We start from the raw sequence: 18228 nt of genomic DNA, 5'->3' as shown, positions 1-18228 counted from the left end.
ATTGCCTGAATAATGAATACATTAATGTATTGATCAAATGCATTATTATTTTTATTGCTATTATAATTACACTTACCACGCGCGCACACACACACACACACACACACACACACACACACACACACACACACACACACACACACACACACACACAATAACTGATGGTGACAAGGACTTAGTTTCACATTTGAGGAAGAGAGAGCATCAGAACTCTACAAAGTCTCATCGATTTTATTTTTGTATTTATTCAATAAATATGTTTGTTTGACAGGAAAGCTGTGCACAAATCGGAATATATATATATATACTTTTATACTTTTAATTTTTTTTAGCACCCCAGAAAAAAGGGCACTTTCTCTTGAGGAAGAATAAGGGCAGGTGCTCATGCCCCCTTTGATGTCTATGTGCAGATGGATGGATGGATGGATGGATGGATGGATGGATGGATGGATGGATGGATGGATGGATGGATGGATGGATGGATGGATGGATAGATAGATAGATAGATAGATAGATAGATAGATAGATAGATAGATAGATAGATAGATAGATAGATAGATAGATAGATAGATAGATAGATAGATAGATAGATAGAATATCAGTCATGTGTCCATCTCTGACCGAGGGGTGTCGCTGTGGTTCTGTATAAGTTGTTACCGCATCGCTCCCTGCCTCAGTTTCATTCCTATGAGAAAAGACTTTCAGCTTGAGTGTCTTTCTGTCAGTCAGTCTGTTTGTCTGTCTGTCAGTCATCCACGTGTTGCGCTGCTCGTCTCGCGTCCTGTCGGTTCACCGGGAAGTTTCGATGCTCCGCGAGTAACACCAGCACACACAGACCAGCGCAGCGCAGAGCAGGAGTCGCGAGCGGACCGGACTTCTCCATGTTGGACACACATTAACCGACACCAGTTGTGCTGAAGTGATTCTGAAGCAGGTCAGAGTGAAGAAACGCGTGAACTGCGGAAGGTAAGATACATATGAGTGTGACGTCACGCGGATACATTCAGCGTTTGATGTTGTTACCTTTGTTGTTGATGGTTGTTACTGTCTTCAGCAAGTGCACATTACACTCGCTCCCGCGAACCCGTTTAACACTGATCAACCGAGCAAAGAAAGCAGGATGCGAGTCGTTATTCCTCAAACACATTGCTTGTGTTCTTCTTCTTTTTTTTTGACATGGCTTTTAAAACTTACAGATGGGACATGCCATGCTATACAACTAAAACTACTTTCAACTTTTGTTAAAGCAAGAATATAACCATTATATAGGCCTACACACACACACACACACACACCTATAGTTGATATTAAAGAATAGCTTGGTGCTTTTCCACTTTCACATCAGCCAATTTTAATTTAATTTAAAGGTCATATAATTATGGGATAGGGTCAAAGGTGATCACCCTTGGTGGTTTGGTTGTAACATCACACCCTGAATGGTTAAAATTGCTGATAAAGATCGGTTTACTGTAGTGGACACCACATTACACCACACAACTTAAAGCTGCGTTACGTAATTAAAATGTGATTAAAAGTGTTTCAAAGAAATGAGTTGCAAGACCTAAATATAGACTTTCTTTTATATGTCCATATGTACTTTAACATGAAATCTTGAATGCATATTAGTTGCACATGCATAATGCATATTAGTTGATGTCCATGTTTTGCAGACTCTCAGATGAAGAGCTTTATTGAATGTGTCATGCTTGATCGGCTGCTCTGTAAGGCTCTTGCATTGGGAATAGTTTGCATTCTTACACGCCCGGTGGCTCCAAGTGTTTTTTCAAGCTCTGGTTCGTTCATTCATGATAAAATGGCATTTCTCGTGGAAGTAATTAGGCAGCATCAAAGCCATAGAGATCTTGTTATTTCAAACCTCTGAATCAAGCTTTGGTGTGTCAGCGTTTGACTCTCTCCAGTCTCCACCTGTCAGCGTGCAGCAGATGTGTGTTAGAAGGTCCCTTATAAGTTCAGAGAGAAGGCAAAAATGGATCTGTCTGAATGGCAGACGTGTGCCGTTGTCACACTGATGTGGACTATTAACTACAGTACAGACCAAAATATATTTGTTTTATATTTAGTAGATAGTTTACCAGTGCAGAACTGTCATGATGCTTGGGTGTGGGTTGCTAGGACGTTGCTAGGGTGGTACTAAAACTCATGTGCCAGAGTTTTAATATGGTACTCCACAATACTTCTAAGAACACCATAATACTACAGCACTGATATTATTTTTTTTTTACAGAAACCGAAATTAAAGTTTCCATTTTATATAAAGTATATAATAATAGAGACCTTAATATAATATAATATAATATAATATGGGCCTATATATATATTTTTCCAATATAAAATGTAATAATAAATGTTTCAAATTTGTTTAATAATCTATATAAATATAGATAGATCTGGTAAATAGACTGGATGGATGGATGGATGGATTGATGGATGAATGGATATGGATACAGATAGATATAGATATAGAGAGATTCAGATATATAGATATAGAGAGATGGATAGAACTAGATAGATAGATAGATAGATAGATAGATAGATAGATTCAGATATATAAATAGAGAGATGGATAGAACTAGAGAAATAGAGGGATAGATTCAGATATATAGATATAGAGAGATGGATAGATATAGATAGATAGAGAGATAGATATAGAGAGATAGATTCAGATATATAGATATAGAGAAATGGATAGATATAGAGAGATAGATATAGAGAGATAGATTCAGATATATAGATAGAGAGATGGATAGATAGATATAGATGGATGGATATAGATAGATAGATAGATAGAGAGATAGAGAGATAGATATAGAGAGATAGATTCAGATATATAGATAGAGAGATGGATAGATAGATATGGATGGATGGATGGATAGATGGATAGATAGATATATTCAGATATATAGATATAGATAGATAGAATGATAGATAAATCCCGTGGATTATTGTAATCATTCAGTACCGTGGCACATATTACAGCTCGTAGCATTAGCACCTGAGTACTTTATGTAAGGGAAGCGGGTCTAAAGGTTAATGCACACATTATGAGAGGAAATTGAACATGTCATAAGTGCACTGTCACTTTAAATAAAAGCATCTGCTAAATGACTAGTTATTTAGTATTGTCCTTGATCCATGAGGTTTTAACAGTCTTCATCTCAGACAAAAGCTATTAATGATAGTCTTGCTGGAGGATTTCAGCAGCATCGTGAGCGCTGAGCAGATGTGCTGCTGGATCAGGCTGGGATGTCTCGGAGCATTTTGGCTCATTTTCACCAAATCAACACCGTGGTCGGTCCTTCACACTCCTCAAGCGTGCACGAGCACGGGGAGAGTTCATCAATGTCAGAAACACTCTCTCGCTCTCTCTCTTTTGCGTTTCCTTCTTCAGCACATTATGCATCTGCACATGACTGCCTATGGAAACTGTCAACACTATAACAACAGAATAATTGCTGTTTTGTTCCACTGAAATGATTCTCTTGTTTCCTCAATAGCTGCCTTGCTTCTTTCTTTCTTTTGTTTCTTTCTTTCTTTCTTTCTTTCTTTCTTTCTTTCTTTCTTTCTTTCTTTCTTTCTTTCTTTCTTTCTTTCGATGCATATTGTTGCTAATTCCTCAAATAATCCCTCTCCCTCCTGTCGTTTCTCTCTCATCCTCTCGTTTCCTTCGTTCTTCTTGCGGTTCAGGGGATTTTCGGTTGAACTGATTAGTCTGTGTTTCGTGTTAATAATCTCTAATCTACGCCCCTCTGCCCCGCTCTCATGTGCTTAGCACTACAATACTGAGTAATGAGGCCCATGTGCACTATATACTAGTGGTCGACTAATATAGGTTTTTTAATGGCCAGTACTGATGCCGACATCTAGAGAGCAGGGTCACCCGTGGCCGTAATGCTGATCTGTGCATAATACTATGGAAGTTTTTTTAAATAAAAAAGGAAAATGCGACTTTTTGTCTCACAATTGCAAGTTTAAATCTCACAATTCTGACTTTTTTATTGGAATTGCGTGATATAAAGATGCAATGCGAGATATAAGCTGCATCCCAAATAACAATATACAAATATACACTATGCACTTATACTTCTACATGTACTTATGCACAAACCTCAATATATATCATTTTAATAGTAAATTAGATTTTAGTACTCCAAAATATTACAAAAAGTCCAAGTTTTAGGTCGAAACAGACAGCGGACTGGACATGATTTAATTATTAATGCAATAAGCGAAGTTGCCTCTCAGATCGCACGAGATCCCAAATTCAGTTTTCTTCCACAGTTTATATGACCAAATAATTCACAAAATGATGTCAAAATGCCCATCTGGGTGAGTATTCACGTAAACACAGTCAGTTATGTGTTAAGTGGAGTAAACAGCTGAGAAAGATATATCCGTGCAGCTCTTAAAGAGACGGCAGCCTAATAAACCTGCTTCTGTCTGTGTGCTTAATGTACAAAAGTGTTCTCGTCGCTTGATAAATTTATGGTTGAGCCACTGTAGTCCCTTGGACTATTTTAAACATTGTCTTTACTAACTTTCTGGGCCGGCAAGTTTCGATCCCATAAAGCCTATGGAGTGAGACAGCTCTCAGATTTAATAAAAAATATCTTAATTTGTGTTCTGAAGATAAACTAAAGTCTTACGGGGTTGGAACAACATGAGGGTGAGTAATTACTGACAGAATTTTCAGAATTTTTGGGTGAACTACTCTTTTTGTTTTTTTACATTTATGCATTTGGCAGACGCTTTTATCCAAAGCGACTTACATTGCATTATCCTATACATTTATACATAGGTATGTGCAATCCTCTGGGATCAAACCCACAGTCTTGCGTTGTTAACGCAATGCTCTTACCACTGAGCTACAGGAAAGCCACTATCTCTTTAATCGTCTGCTCAATATCTGCTAACACTTTGATGCTCCCCAACAGATATTCTACTGACTAACTTTGCAACTATGCAACATGTCAACTTATTCTACTAACCCTAACCTAACAGTCTACTAACACTCTACTAGTCTTCTGGTAATAGACATTATGTAGCTCCGCCTCTTTTCAGCGCTGCTCCTTGTGTCTTCCGGGTTGTGTTTCCGCAGCATGAAGGGAAGATCTTACGGATTTATGAATGAACCGCTCATTTTAAAATCTTCCCGGTCTACTGACATTTGTTATGACATCCGCTTCAAACATTACAATGATCAGGATAACTTTCGTTAACTCTATTACAATAAGTACATCAATTTCACCTGCTTATTACTCTTCGACAGCGATGCCATAGGAATATACAGAGCTACTGCAAAAACGGAAGGAGACGGGAGTGTTTTAATACAGCGTCAGTTGTAACACTGTCAGAGGCCTAACATATATAAACATTTTTTTTTTTTTTTTTTTTATTTATTAAGAAAAGCATCTCAAGCACAATACAAGCATCACATAGTTAACATATATAACTTTTTGAGACCAATATTTACCAAGGTTGGTGTGCCTAAAGACTGGAAACTCTGAGATACTGGTTAGACCTTTATTCCAAATATAATAGCCCCATGACATATTGAGTAATCAAACGAACTACTGTACTAATAACCCCATGATTTTGTTGATTCTGATATCTAAATGTGCTTTGTCAGTAACAGAGGGAGTAGGTGGTTCCTGTTTTGCACACATTGAACCAATTATATTAGAGGAAGAATGATAAGATGATCATGAGTAATATGTCAAGTTATTTTTGTTGTGTTATGCATCTCTATCCTATATAAACTGCTGTATTCTTCTTTGCTGGTGAGATTCTCTATGGTTGTTATGAGAACTCCCGGCCGATAAAGGCATATTCAAGGGGAATTCACTCAGTCAAGTCAGTGGAGCACTAGAGACCTTATTTTTCCAAATGACAGTGTTCAAAAGGGACGAGACACCGCTGAGGAGATACACTCGAGGGTACATTTGTAAGCGTTGATCAGGAGACGACCCAGGTAAACTTAAGTCAGGTGTGTAGGGGGAAATCTACATATGTTCATATCTATGTGCAGGTCTTCTTATCGGATGGAAACATTATCCACCTCAATTGAGCATAAACAATTTTTTTGTGTGATCATTTTTAGAATTTATGCGCATCTCGCCGTTTCCATCCAGCATTTTTTTTTTATTATATCCAAAAATTCACATAAATAGTTATTCTATTGCATTGTTGTAAAAACAACAACAACAACAACTCTATACTTAAAAAAATATTTTTAAGAGTGATATGCATTTTTAGCCACTGTGCTACATCTCAGCGTCCTGCACTAAGTTATGTTAACTTTTGAACTTTGACCCCTCCATTGGCGTTCCATTCTGTTGTGCTGTTGTTAAAAACAAAACAAAAAGTGGATCAGGAGGCATGATTACATTTATTATTAACTGGACTAAAGAAATGTCTTAAATACGGTGTTGCAGGAATGGAGTCTTTTTTTTTTTAGGTCAACCTTGTTCCCTCAACAAAAACACAATAGGATTTTATCTCATGATGAACAAAACGTGTAAGAATCATAAACTTTTATTGGTCACAGAGCATATTTTCTGTAATTATCCCAAAAATAAGCTCTGTGACCAACAAAAGTTTATGATTCTTACACGTTTTTTTCATCATGAGGATCTTCACGAATGAACACAAGCTTTTATCAACGTCCAAATACAATTGCCAGAAGTAAAGAGCTAAAGCTATTTCAGGCATTTAACCGAAAACCCAGAAGTTTGAAAATGCGAACTTGTTTCTGGGTTTTAGGACTCAATCCTGCAGCGCTCTATAGACAGCACTATTTATTACTTGCTGACAAAGCTGTCACTTTTGTTCATCAAAAATGTTATTGAAAAATAAATATCGGGCAATTTAATAGCATGGATGATACATTCCTCGATCATACTTTTTCCATGGACCCTTTGTTGCTGATTGAACTGAAAGCTGTTTTCTGAGAGCGTTTGAAGTCTGAAATGTTTAGTTTACTAAGCTCTGTATAAATCATTTTTAATCCTCATAAGCTGTTTTATAGGCATATTCGAAGTGTAATTCTTCAGCGTTACTCTGGAGTTTTGATGAGATGCAATCTATGTTATTTTTATTCCATGCAAATTCTATCATATTTCAGACCCATATGGGCGTTACGTAAGCGCTGAAATCCTTTTGTTTGCCCATCCTGCATGTAGAAACCCCCATGTGTCTGCGCTGATGGATTAGGCCGGTTGCTCTTGCTATTGTTCGTCCTTTAATCAATACCAAGGAATCTTACATTCCCGCATTTTACGGGGAAAGATTCCCAATAATTGCAGAAACAATCGTTATTCTAAGATAACTTGCTTAGAAAGTCTTAAGATGTGCTAGAGAAAGAACAGACTTGAAATTTAGTTGTAAAGTTGTAATATAAACAAAGATAGAATATGTTTCTTAGTCTTTGTACTTTAAAATGGTGTGTTTAATTCAACATATTACTTGACATTTCTTTGCAATAAATAGTGAGATTAACTAGCAATTTCTGAACGAAAATTATTTCTGCAGCAATTTTGTTTCCCAGTGCATATGCGAATCACTGCAGTGATTTACATACGGAATTGGTGATTATGATGTGCTAAATGAATTAGACCCAATTGGAGTGTGATGTATTTGAACTACATCTGATTAAGCCACTATTGTGTCCTTGTTGAGAAGAGATTTTGCTTTCAGATTTGGACTCTGGCTTTACTTTCATTGAAAATGCCAAAACCTGGAGAGGCTGAAGAGGTTACGAGTTTGACATTGACTGCCCTCAGCATTCAACCTGGATTATAATGGGATTTCCTTTCAAAAGGATGAGACGAATCACACACACACACTGACACCAGTGTACCTACCAACCCCCCGCTCGAACACACACACACACACACACACACACACACACACACACACACACACACACACACACACACGTCGTATCGACACAAAGAAGACATCTGTTAGTGCATTGTTAATCAGTCGTGTACGAACTCGGGGTTATCCCGAGGATCACAGGCGCAGAAATTGACTCCGTGAAATTAAATTAAGGAAGATCCTTATGATATGGGGTGTTTATTGATTATAACCTGTTTTTCAATGAGCTAATGAGTCTTTAACTGCCATTGTTATGACTTTGTGTTGTTAGTCTGTTTTAACGGCTGATGTTTCTTTGGTTACTGTGTGTGTTGTTTGTTTGGGAAGTACTCGACTGGTACTCACACAGGTATGCAAAATCCCATCGTAAGGATAAATAATGTAAATTAGCAAAGGAAGTTGACATACAGGTTGGACCGGCCAAACGGTGTGTGTTTGTCAGTGTTTATGTTGCAAATGTGTGCTTGTGCACGCGCGCGTGTGCGTGTGTGTGCGTGTGTGTGTGTGTGTGTGTGTGTGTGTGTGTGTGTGTGTGTGTGTGTGTGTGTGTGTGTGTGTGTGTGCTAAGAGAGGTTGTGAATGACAGCCGGGGAAGGGGGATGGGGGCTCGTGCATCAAACACAAGAGAAAACGCACGGCCGAGACTCAGCAAGCGGCCAAAGGGCAAGAGGAGGGAGGAGAGGGCAGATTTTGGCATGCTTGTGTTCCTACACCTGCTCTGAAACAGGATTAACTCACCCTCACTATTTAGTGTCTTATCCCTAGAAACATGCTAGCATATGTGATCCGTTTTGTTTGTTTTGTTTCTGTCCGTTTAGAGATTAGCACTACTGGAAACTGTGTGTTGCGTGTGTGTGTGTGAATGTCATGTGTTTGAAACTTCCCAGGGCACCCTCACAAAAACAAAACGCTTCTTCCAGCCGCTAGACAGGAGTTTAAATTCCTTTTGAATCTTGCAAGTTAAGAGTTGAAGAAACTTCTTTTGATGTTATTTTCTACTGGAGCATTGAGAATTGATTCACGGAAAGATGCAAATTCTGTCACCATTCTATTATCTCACTATACTGCTCTTTTATATATACATTTTCATATTTTAATAATTATAATATATTATATTATAATATATTCATATACTGTATATTAATTATTAATAAAGATGCTTCATATAATTAAATAAATAATAAATATACATGCATATACAGTATATATAAAATATTTAATATAAATAAATACACACACAAGAGTATGTACTGTGTATGTATATATATATATATATATATATATATATATATATATATATAGGCTAGGTCTATATAGGCCTACATTCATAGGCTAGGTCTATATATTACACACACAGACACATATAATGTATGTATGTATATATATATATATATATATATATATATATATATATATACACACACACATTTCATACAACACATTTCATAGTGAATTTCATTCACTATGCCATATCAAACCCCTTTAAAACAATCATATGCACAATAGTGCTCAAATAGTAATGTTTCAGTTATATACCCTCATTTCACAAAAGTATTGCTCTGAAAGCAAAAAGCAACGTATCAGTGGACCAAACTGCATCATTGCCGTGAGCGCGAGTGGGGCGAGCAGAATGACCCGCTGACAGTCCAGCACAGCCCACATTGATCCACGCTGCACAGTAAAACCTCTTCTGCCCACTATCAATTGGTTTTGTAAATAAGGCAGTCTCCTCTGTGATGTCCAGTGAGTTGCACAGATAATTGGTCCCAGTTTAGTTGAGTAGCACAGTTACCGCCCCACTTTTGTAACGGTTAGTACCCATGCAGCTGGCCCAGAAATCACTGGTCATTTCGGTAGGAAATGTGCAATGGTACATGATAACGTGTGTTTAATTTAGAAGAGATTACAGTACTCTTATTGCTAGCCATAATGATTGCTAGCTCAGATTAGAGCCATAATGCTTAATAAACAAACATGCAAGGGGTGGGGAAGATGTAGAACAGTATTTAAGTTTACTTACTCCTTTCTAAATAAAACCGACTGCAAGACAATCCAGCATGTTCTTGTGTACTGTATATCATGAGCTTCCCAGGTTTGAATGTATGAACCAGAACTGTGATGGAGGGAAAGATTTAGTGATTTAATACTTTTAGTATGTTCCTAACGCTTAACAGACTTGGTGAATTGCAAATAAGTCATATAAACTACTTTTATGGTGCTTTTTGTGCTTTTAGGAGCTTGTCTGTTGTGGTCTGCTTTTATTATGTGGAGCAGTCTGGACTTTCTTCTACTGTATTTACACTACTATTCAATAGTTTGGGGTCGGTAATATTTTTTTTTAATATATATATTTTATGTATCATAAGTCTCACCAAGGCTGCATTTATTTGCTCAATGAAAACTCTAATATTGTGAAATATTTTTAAAATAACTGTTTCAGATATCATTCTAATATGCTGATTTTTTTTTTTGCTCAAGAGACATTTCTTCGTATTATCAATGTTGAAAACAGTTGTGCTGCTTAATATTTTTGTCGAAAATTATACTTTTTTTCAGGATTCTTTGAGTAGAAAGTTCAAAAGAACCGCATTTATTTGAAATAGAAAACTTTTGTAACATTATTATTGAAGTATTTACTTTCACTTTTAAAAAATGTAATGCATATTTGTTTCAAAATAACTTCTGAACAGTAGAGCAAGTAGCCTACACTTTGTTTTAGGTTACTTGAAGGTGAGTAGATGATAACACAATTCCGTCCCCTCTACAAAACACATTCATTTGACAGGAATTCGATAACAAACAGAACCCCTGTGAGCAAGTCGGCACTCGACGGCTCATGAATTTCAGATGAAGATCCTCTGAATCATATTTACAGATCCCTCTCTGATAACACGGCGTCGGGTCATTGTGGCGGCTCTCGGATCTTAGTTTGTTTTGCCACCAGCTTTTGTGATGTCATAATGTGTCATTTGCTCTCTTCACGGATCAACTGTGGCGTGTATTAGCGCTGATCAAAGTGTGCTGTGTGTGTATCGGTGTGTTTGAGGTGCGGCAGTGCAGTGGGAGTGTCTCACAGAGGCGAAGGGACACCCGGATCCCCCCCGGGAGATTAAGGCAGAGGACCGGCCTCCTTGCTGGGTGCAGACAGATTAGGAAGCGCCCGGCTCAGACACAGATCCCATCAAGTGTGGTGGTGACAGAGTGTGTACTTGTGTCTGTGTGTGTGTGTATGTGTTTGCGTGAAGGGCTCTTGATCACGCCAACCGCTGTGTTACTTTCCCAGTTGCCTGTCATCACGCAGCCAGCACAATCGCAGAACTTCTGTCGAAGATGTGCTGAAGGTGCCATTAAAAATGCATGACTTTTTTTGATATCCCGTGCATTTTCTCAACAGGGTTTCCAGGAGGGCACCTCTTCCTTTCCAAACAATAGCAAAATCTCCATATAAGCGGTAATTAATTGTTTTGTTCTAGAATCAGGCGTCTCGATGTCTTTGAAGCCCAGCAGCTACGCTATTTGTTTGTCTATGTTTGAGCAGGGCACTATTTTTATTTCAATCCACCAGGTTATATTCAGAACAAATAGCTCTGTGTTTTTGTTTTTATGCATAATACGCAAGAAACCGTCGCATTGACCCATGGCTGTTTCGTCCCAAATCCCTCATCCATCTGAGAATAGGAGATACCACACCGTTTGAGGATTTAGTCAGACATAATCTACAGCACATTCAAGCAAAAACGAGGTACTTATCCCCCCCGATGGGCTTCCTCACCGCCCCTGTTTCCCGACTGAAAGCGTGGTGTGGTTACAGTTGAAGACGGCGGAGGCGTTCGGCTGCTGCTTCTCTTTCTCTCCATCTCTCTGTGCTTTTGAAACATGGCAGCGCTCTTCACATGAAAAGAGCTCTTCAAACTTAAACCGCTTTAAATGCTCTCCAGTCCTGCTGTAACAGCACATTATCGACTGCGGCTCTTTATTTACTCTCATTGACTCCCCAAAAGCACACAGACACATTTTTCTCCATTTGTGAAGTGCACTAACTGAGTTTCTTGGTTTTGCGGTGGGGGGCTTTCACTCCCTTCAGGTCCTCCTGGGGAGTTTCTACATAAGAGTAATTACAACGTGATGGGGGTTCAAGTGGTTTTGGCTGGAACATAATGAATGCGTTCATATTTTTTTGCTCTTTTTACACTTGCTGATAAAGGCAGGATGCTTTTTCGGGGCAAAATGAAATGTAGTTAATGGGAAATGTAGTTTGTGACACATGCTATAAAGTAGTAGCCTGGGAAAACTCTGACGATCTTCCGGCAAATTTGAGATTTGCTCTGCAAGTCCGTCTGGCCAAGCTTCAAGTCCGTCTTCGTTCAAGCCCATTTCCAATTTTTCCAAATCGAGGCACCAATCACAAACGTTGAGGTGGGCTTTACATGATGGAAATTGGCTGAGAACCTTCCCCAGACCCACTCTGTTACAACCGAGAAGAGGCTAATAAAGTAGCCAAATGGGTGGTGTATCTTTGTTTATATATTATTTATGATTTATTTATCATTTTTATGAGGTTTACAGGGAGGGGGAAAATGAAAAACATTTATTTACATTCATTTATTTATATTTATTTATACATTTTGTATGTAAGGGATGTAATAATAAAGTATAAATAAAAAAATTAAATAATACATGAAATTAAAGCACTAAAATGTACAAACATTGATAAACAAAGTTGTAGGCTAGATGCACTGAAAATAACTCTTTTCTTCAATAGCCGTACACAAAACATACACCATACACATTTTTACAGTCAGCATTTAAAATAGAAATTGAATTATGATTATGAATACCAGTTTGTTTCAACCATGATTTGTTGTCATCCTACAAACAGAACAATATCCTGTCAACAATATCTCAATCTGTCCCAAGATTTGCAAAGATACTAAAGTATACTAAAGTATTATCTTAATATAAAACTTGAACATTTCTCATCAAATTGATTTGAACTGCTATCCACATTCATTTTCCAGCTCTATACTCTTATTTACGTCAACAATTGTCTCATTTCTATTTCTATTGTCTAATTTGAATTATCCAAACGGATTTAATGAGCAACATCTGAGACAAAAAATAATATTATGTTCCAGTGACATCACCTCAACAACATTTTTTTATAATGTTAATCAATAGCCATATAGATGAGTACAAACGGGAAATGTTGTGGTGTTAAAAAGTCTCCTCAAAAGTGGGTATATGAGGTGTTTCAAGATGAGTTGCACGTCTGCATGAGTCCATTCTAGTATATAACTCCCACTTTTCACTATCCAATCATTTCCTGATGGATAAGGTCATGTCCTACTTTTTTTTTCTTGTTAAATGTCTTGTTCTACCTAGAAATATGTCACATTATGTAAGACAAATGTGTTGAAAATGCTGTTTCATGTTGACTTTAAATCAACCTGTCGCTGAGATCTCATGTAAGTCTCTCATGAGTTTTAAAAGGAAATGTCTCAACTATTAAATAGCCTTTTGGTTGATGGTTCTATCTGATCGAGTCACTTGAGGTTTCATAATAATGCACAACATAACTGTATACTGTCTGTACCGTACACTTTTTCATACCACCCACCCCACATTCTTATCTGATGGTAAGGCCGGGCTTTTCCACTCTGAATGTTTAACAAAGCTCCGTCTCCCATAACGGCTCGACAGTCTAATCCCAGAGCTGTTTTTATCACACACACAAATGCATTCTGTTCCACACGCCCATAATCTCCATCTCTCCCACAGTCTTGTAGCCAGCGTTTGTGGGCACGGACTCTGGCGAATAGATTTCGCAGCTGTTTTGAAGTGTTTTTATTTGTTTGGGTTACGGCGGCCACATGAACTCTTACAATGAAACCGCTGTGTAAAACGGGAAAGGTCGGCGGCTGGGTGTGTGTGTGTGCGCGTGTGTGCCACGCAAAACTCTGTCCTTCGTCATGCTGTCTCTCGGCCTGTCTTTTGTTTCTCTCCTGGTCTTTTCCTCTCCAGGCCTCAAAGTTGTTTTCCTGCGATTGTCTATCCTCATGCTTTCCCTCCGCTCTCTCTCTCTCTCTCTCTCTCTCTCTCTCTCTCTCTCTCTCTCTCTCTCTCTCTCTCTCTCTCTCTCTCTCTCTCTCTCTCTCTCTCTCTCTCTCTCTCTCTCTCTCTCTCTCTCTCTCTCTCCCCTGCTTTTAAGCGTGTGGTTCAGTCTGTTTGTCTATGAGGTGCGAAATGCAATTTGGCTTGTTAGCTACAAAACGAGGGTCGAGAGGGCACATGGTTGCAAAACCAATTTGCCTTTTGTGTTTATGACCATAAAGTTCAAGTGAACCCCTTTAACAACTCAACAGCACTACTGCAAAGCCCTGCTGTCTGCTGCCCACGTAGGGAGCATGTCATCTCAAATGGAGTGACTGGTTCAGCTCGGAAAGTCTGAATTTCCAACTTCCTTCTTGAGGAAGTCTAATAGTGTGGAATGTGTGGAAATTCACAACTGATTTCATTGAGATGTGGGTATTTAAAAGTAGCATTTACCAGAAACATTGTATTATTGAGAGGACAAGAGAGGGATAAAAAAGCTCAAATATGAAACCCGAGTGTTGAAATACTTCAGTGAAATTTGTGGTACATTGCACTGAAAAAACTACTGTTGGTAAGCTCTGTTTGTTTGTATATAAAAACAAAACAAAAAAACATGTACACCAAAATGTTGTAATGTATTTTTATGCATACCATTCAAGTTTTGAGATATTAATCAATTATTTTAATCATTTTAATAACTTATTTTTTTCTGGAAGTATACATTAAATTGATCTAATGTGTCCGTAAAGACATGTTATAATGCTATAAAGATTTATATTTTAAGTAAATGTTGTTCTTTTCATCAACCGAATCCATCAACCAGTCACCAAATCCTGAAAATGTTTCTTGAGCAGCAAATCAGCATATTATAATGATTTCTGATTGATTATGTGACACTGAAGACTGGAGTAATGATGCTGAAAATTCAGCTTTGCATCACAGGAATAAATTTACATTTAAAATATATTCAAATAGAAAACAGTTATTTTAAACTGTAATAATATTTCACAATATTACCATTTTTACTGTATTTTTTATCAAATAAATGCAGCTTTGGTGTGAATTAGAGATTAATTTTTTTTCTTTTACAGATTCCAAACCTTTGAATAGTATATGTCTCATTCGATTCTGATTCTGTTTACAATTATTTTAAAATGTAAATAAAATATTCCACAAATGTTGCAGTTTAGTTTGGTTTTGCCTTTGCAGTAAAAGCAAGCTATCCTGACATTTTAGTGTGCAAAAAGAAAACCTAGCTGATTTAAACATTTCTCAAAGTCACAGTTTGCTACTGCACTTAAAAAATCCATAAACTGCACATCATATTTGAGTTAATTATTGGAATTATAAGTGTGGTTTTTGCAACGTTTTTAAAATGTTCTAATGCAACGGATCCTAACTGCAACCCAAATGCAATGTGGTGGATGTGTTGTAAAAGCATTCTGTACTTGCTGGGCCACTAGGTTTTGAAACAGAACTAACATAGTGTGCAGACAGAGTCATTTATATTGTAAAATTAGCACCCGTGACAGAGCGCACTTGTGTCCCTGGAGATCTCCAGTCTCTCTCTGTTGATCTACTCTTCTAGCTAATGAGGAGGCGTGCCTGCGGCTCATTGGCGCGCGAGTCTTCACTGGAACTGTTTGTGTGGATCCGTGTTGGGTTCAGCTTACAGCAGAGGGTCTTCCCAGGCCAGTTTTTGGGAGGATGTGTAGCCCACTCTCCTCTGCGCACACATCCTGAGCGTCTTCTCATGTAGCAGTTTAATGACAGTGATCTCTGCCGAAAGGGACGCCCAGACAGGCTCGGTTATTCAAGCCAAAATCTGCTTCTCCACAGGCTGCTATCTCTGTGAACACCCTCTTCCTTTCTCTCCCTCCACAGTTGTCCTTTACTTTCTACTTTCCCCTCTACTTCCTGTAATTCTGCTCTGTTCTGTGTCCTCCACTTCCTGTTTGTCTTGTTTCATATATTTATTTCAGAAATCTGCAGGGTAAAGCTGTAGTCTCTGACATAGAGGTGCATCTTCTGTCTTTTAAGAGATGTGTGGTGAGGTTATATATATATTTACACCACATACAAATTAACACACAAGTATTAGGACCTATGAACAAAATCTTTCTTTACACATGGTCAATCTATTCTCACCAAAGGTATTCTCAGTACAGGCTAGGTGAGCGGGTGAATGAAAAAAACTATCCAAGAATTACACTACTTTTGTTTCCTTAATATTAGTAATGGTCATTTCTGAAATAAAAGCTTTGTCTCTTGGCACAAAACAACTTTTCTGCTCCTGCTGTTCTAGAACAAGCTTTTCCTTTCTCACTAATAAGTATGTGCTGGATTTGAGGAGAGGAAACTGATCCTAGTGCAGCAATACTGGACAGCATTTTCCAGTCCAGCAATCGGACTTCCCTAGCAATAAGTTAAATACTACAGACATCATGCTGAGTTGGCCTGGGTTGTTTCCTCTGAGGAGGCAAGGTGTAAATCTCCTACGTACTTCCGCTCAATTGTCATTTTCCTTCAGTACGTCTTCTGGGCTTGCGGTGTATTCTTGGGTTTTCTCCGGTCAATTTTTTACCGATCCAATCAGCGAACAGAGGGAGTGGCTGAGAACGATGACGTTGAGGTCGTGCGCTAGTTTGAGTTGAAGTTTCGTCACGACCAAACGTTAGCGATTGGTTATGGCAGATCCAGAGTGGCTCTGGGCAGATCCAATAGTTTTAAACTTAATAAAGTTTTAAACAGAGTACCCGCCTACAAGGAAGTTAACTCTTGTCAAAGGAGAGAGGCCAGACTCCCTGTACAAATGTAATGTACAAGAGTCTGGTAGAACCAGGCTAACAGGCTAGCCTGACTCCTCAAAAAAAAAAAAAACGCTAAAATAATCCTTATCACAAAAATAAAACAATGCAAATATTACAAAATGTGACATTAATGTATATAAATCACTTGTTTTTCTAAAGTAACACTGTCCAGCAGCGACGCCAGTAAAGCGGGACCCCGAGCCCATTGACGTTTAACAGAACGGTGGGTTTGGTGGGGGGTAATTGAGAATGAATGGGGGAATAAAGCCTCAAATCGCGCTATTAATTGGATATGATCGGATATAATTGGTTCGTGTTATAAAACCGGCCTCTTGTTTCGCGTTCACGAATCGGTCTGAACAAACAACATTATGCCGTTAAATGGAAAACTAATAAAAAGTATAATAATAAAGTATAAATAACTCAGCCACTTAGATATCACTGCTTTGTCACGTTGAAATTAAACTTGAAATGGCCTGAAAACATGATGACTGTGGGGGCTTTTAGTGAGCGATCAGTCTGGTGAAATTAAAGATACATCTTCATGCCTGTGACGGTGTTTACTGAGCTTGATGACTGATGATCTGGAAATAAGTTCACAAATAAAATATAGGCCTGGTTACACAGATTAAGACCGAATTAGGCCTTAGTTCAATCAGGAAATTTAAGTATCTTTTACAAACGTGCCGTAGAAAAAAAACACATTACTGATGTGCATCTTGAGACAAAACAATGGCACTGACATATTTTAAGATATATCAAGTTGCTTTCAGTTAAAACCGCTCAAACACACATTTTAGTCTGGGACTAGGCTTAAGCGTTATCTGTGAGACCGGGGGATTTTGTTTAAATAAATTTAGTTATTGTTTGGGAAAAGATGTAAAAATGCTTAAATTTAAACTAAACTTAATAGATTTATAATAATAAATATTATATAATAATACATGTTTTAAGAAATAAATAGAACATTAATTACATAATGTAAGAACACAACTTGGTTTCTCTTTTTTGATGTAATGTTTATTTAACCAGGAAAATGTGGCAACATTAAGTGTAACTGGGACAGCGCACACTTTACACCACTGCCTGTGTGCTTTCAGTCTTCTAGCCTCATTCTCCTGAACTTCAGCCCTCTTCTGTCCATCGTTTCTCTCATTTACTTTCTGCATGTCTCTAAGCTTCCTCTTTCTCTCGATGCCTGTTTTTCCTCTTCGCTTCGCGCTCTCTCCCGTTCCCCTTTGACACTGTGTGGGAGTGAGATTTGCAGGGTAGATTATAGAGTGTGTAATAGTGTGTGTCAGAGGCAGGGCTGCCACTGTAATTGGTGCCTTTACTCCACAGCTGTCTGAGCCCAGCAGCATCTGTTTCACTGATCACGCACATACATGCGACTGGCTGAGCGGGTAAGCCCAACTGAGCATCTATTGCG

General features: G+C 38.1%; 1 protein-coding gene across 2 annotated transcripts in view; it reads left to right on the top strand.

The window, feature by feature from the left end:
• Positions 1-799: 799 nt before the first annotated feature.
• Positions 800-18228, top strand: part of plxnb3 (plexin B3) — a 73073-nt gene continuing 55644 nt past the window's right edge. The window contains exon 1 of one of the 2 annotated variants that reach the window (XM_079638805.1): positions 800-966. The gene's annotated coding sequence lies outside the window, so the exon portion shown is untranslated. Of the gene's footprint in view, positions 967-5878; positions 5990-18228 lie in introns of those variants that run through there. The other variant, XM_079638807.1, reaches the window with a different exon arrangement.

The sequence above is a fragment of the Phoxinus phoxinus genome (genome assembly GCF_949152265.1).
Source record: "Phoxinus phoxinus genome assembly, chromosome: 15".
Lineage (NCBI taxonomy): Eukaryota > Metazoa > Chordata > Actinopteri > Cypriniformes > Leuciscidae > Phoxinus > Phoxinus phoxinus.
Note: the sequence above shows the minus strand (reverse complement) of the source record. Positions and strands in the feature narration are given on the sequence as shown.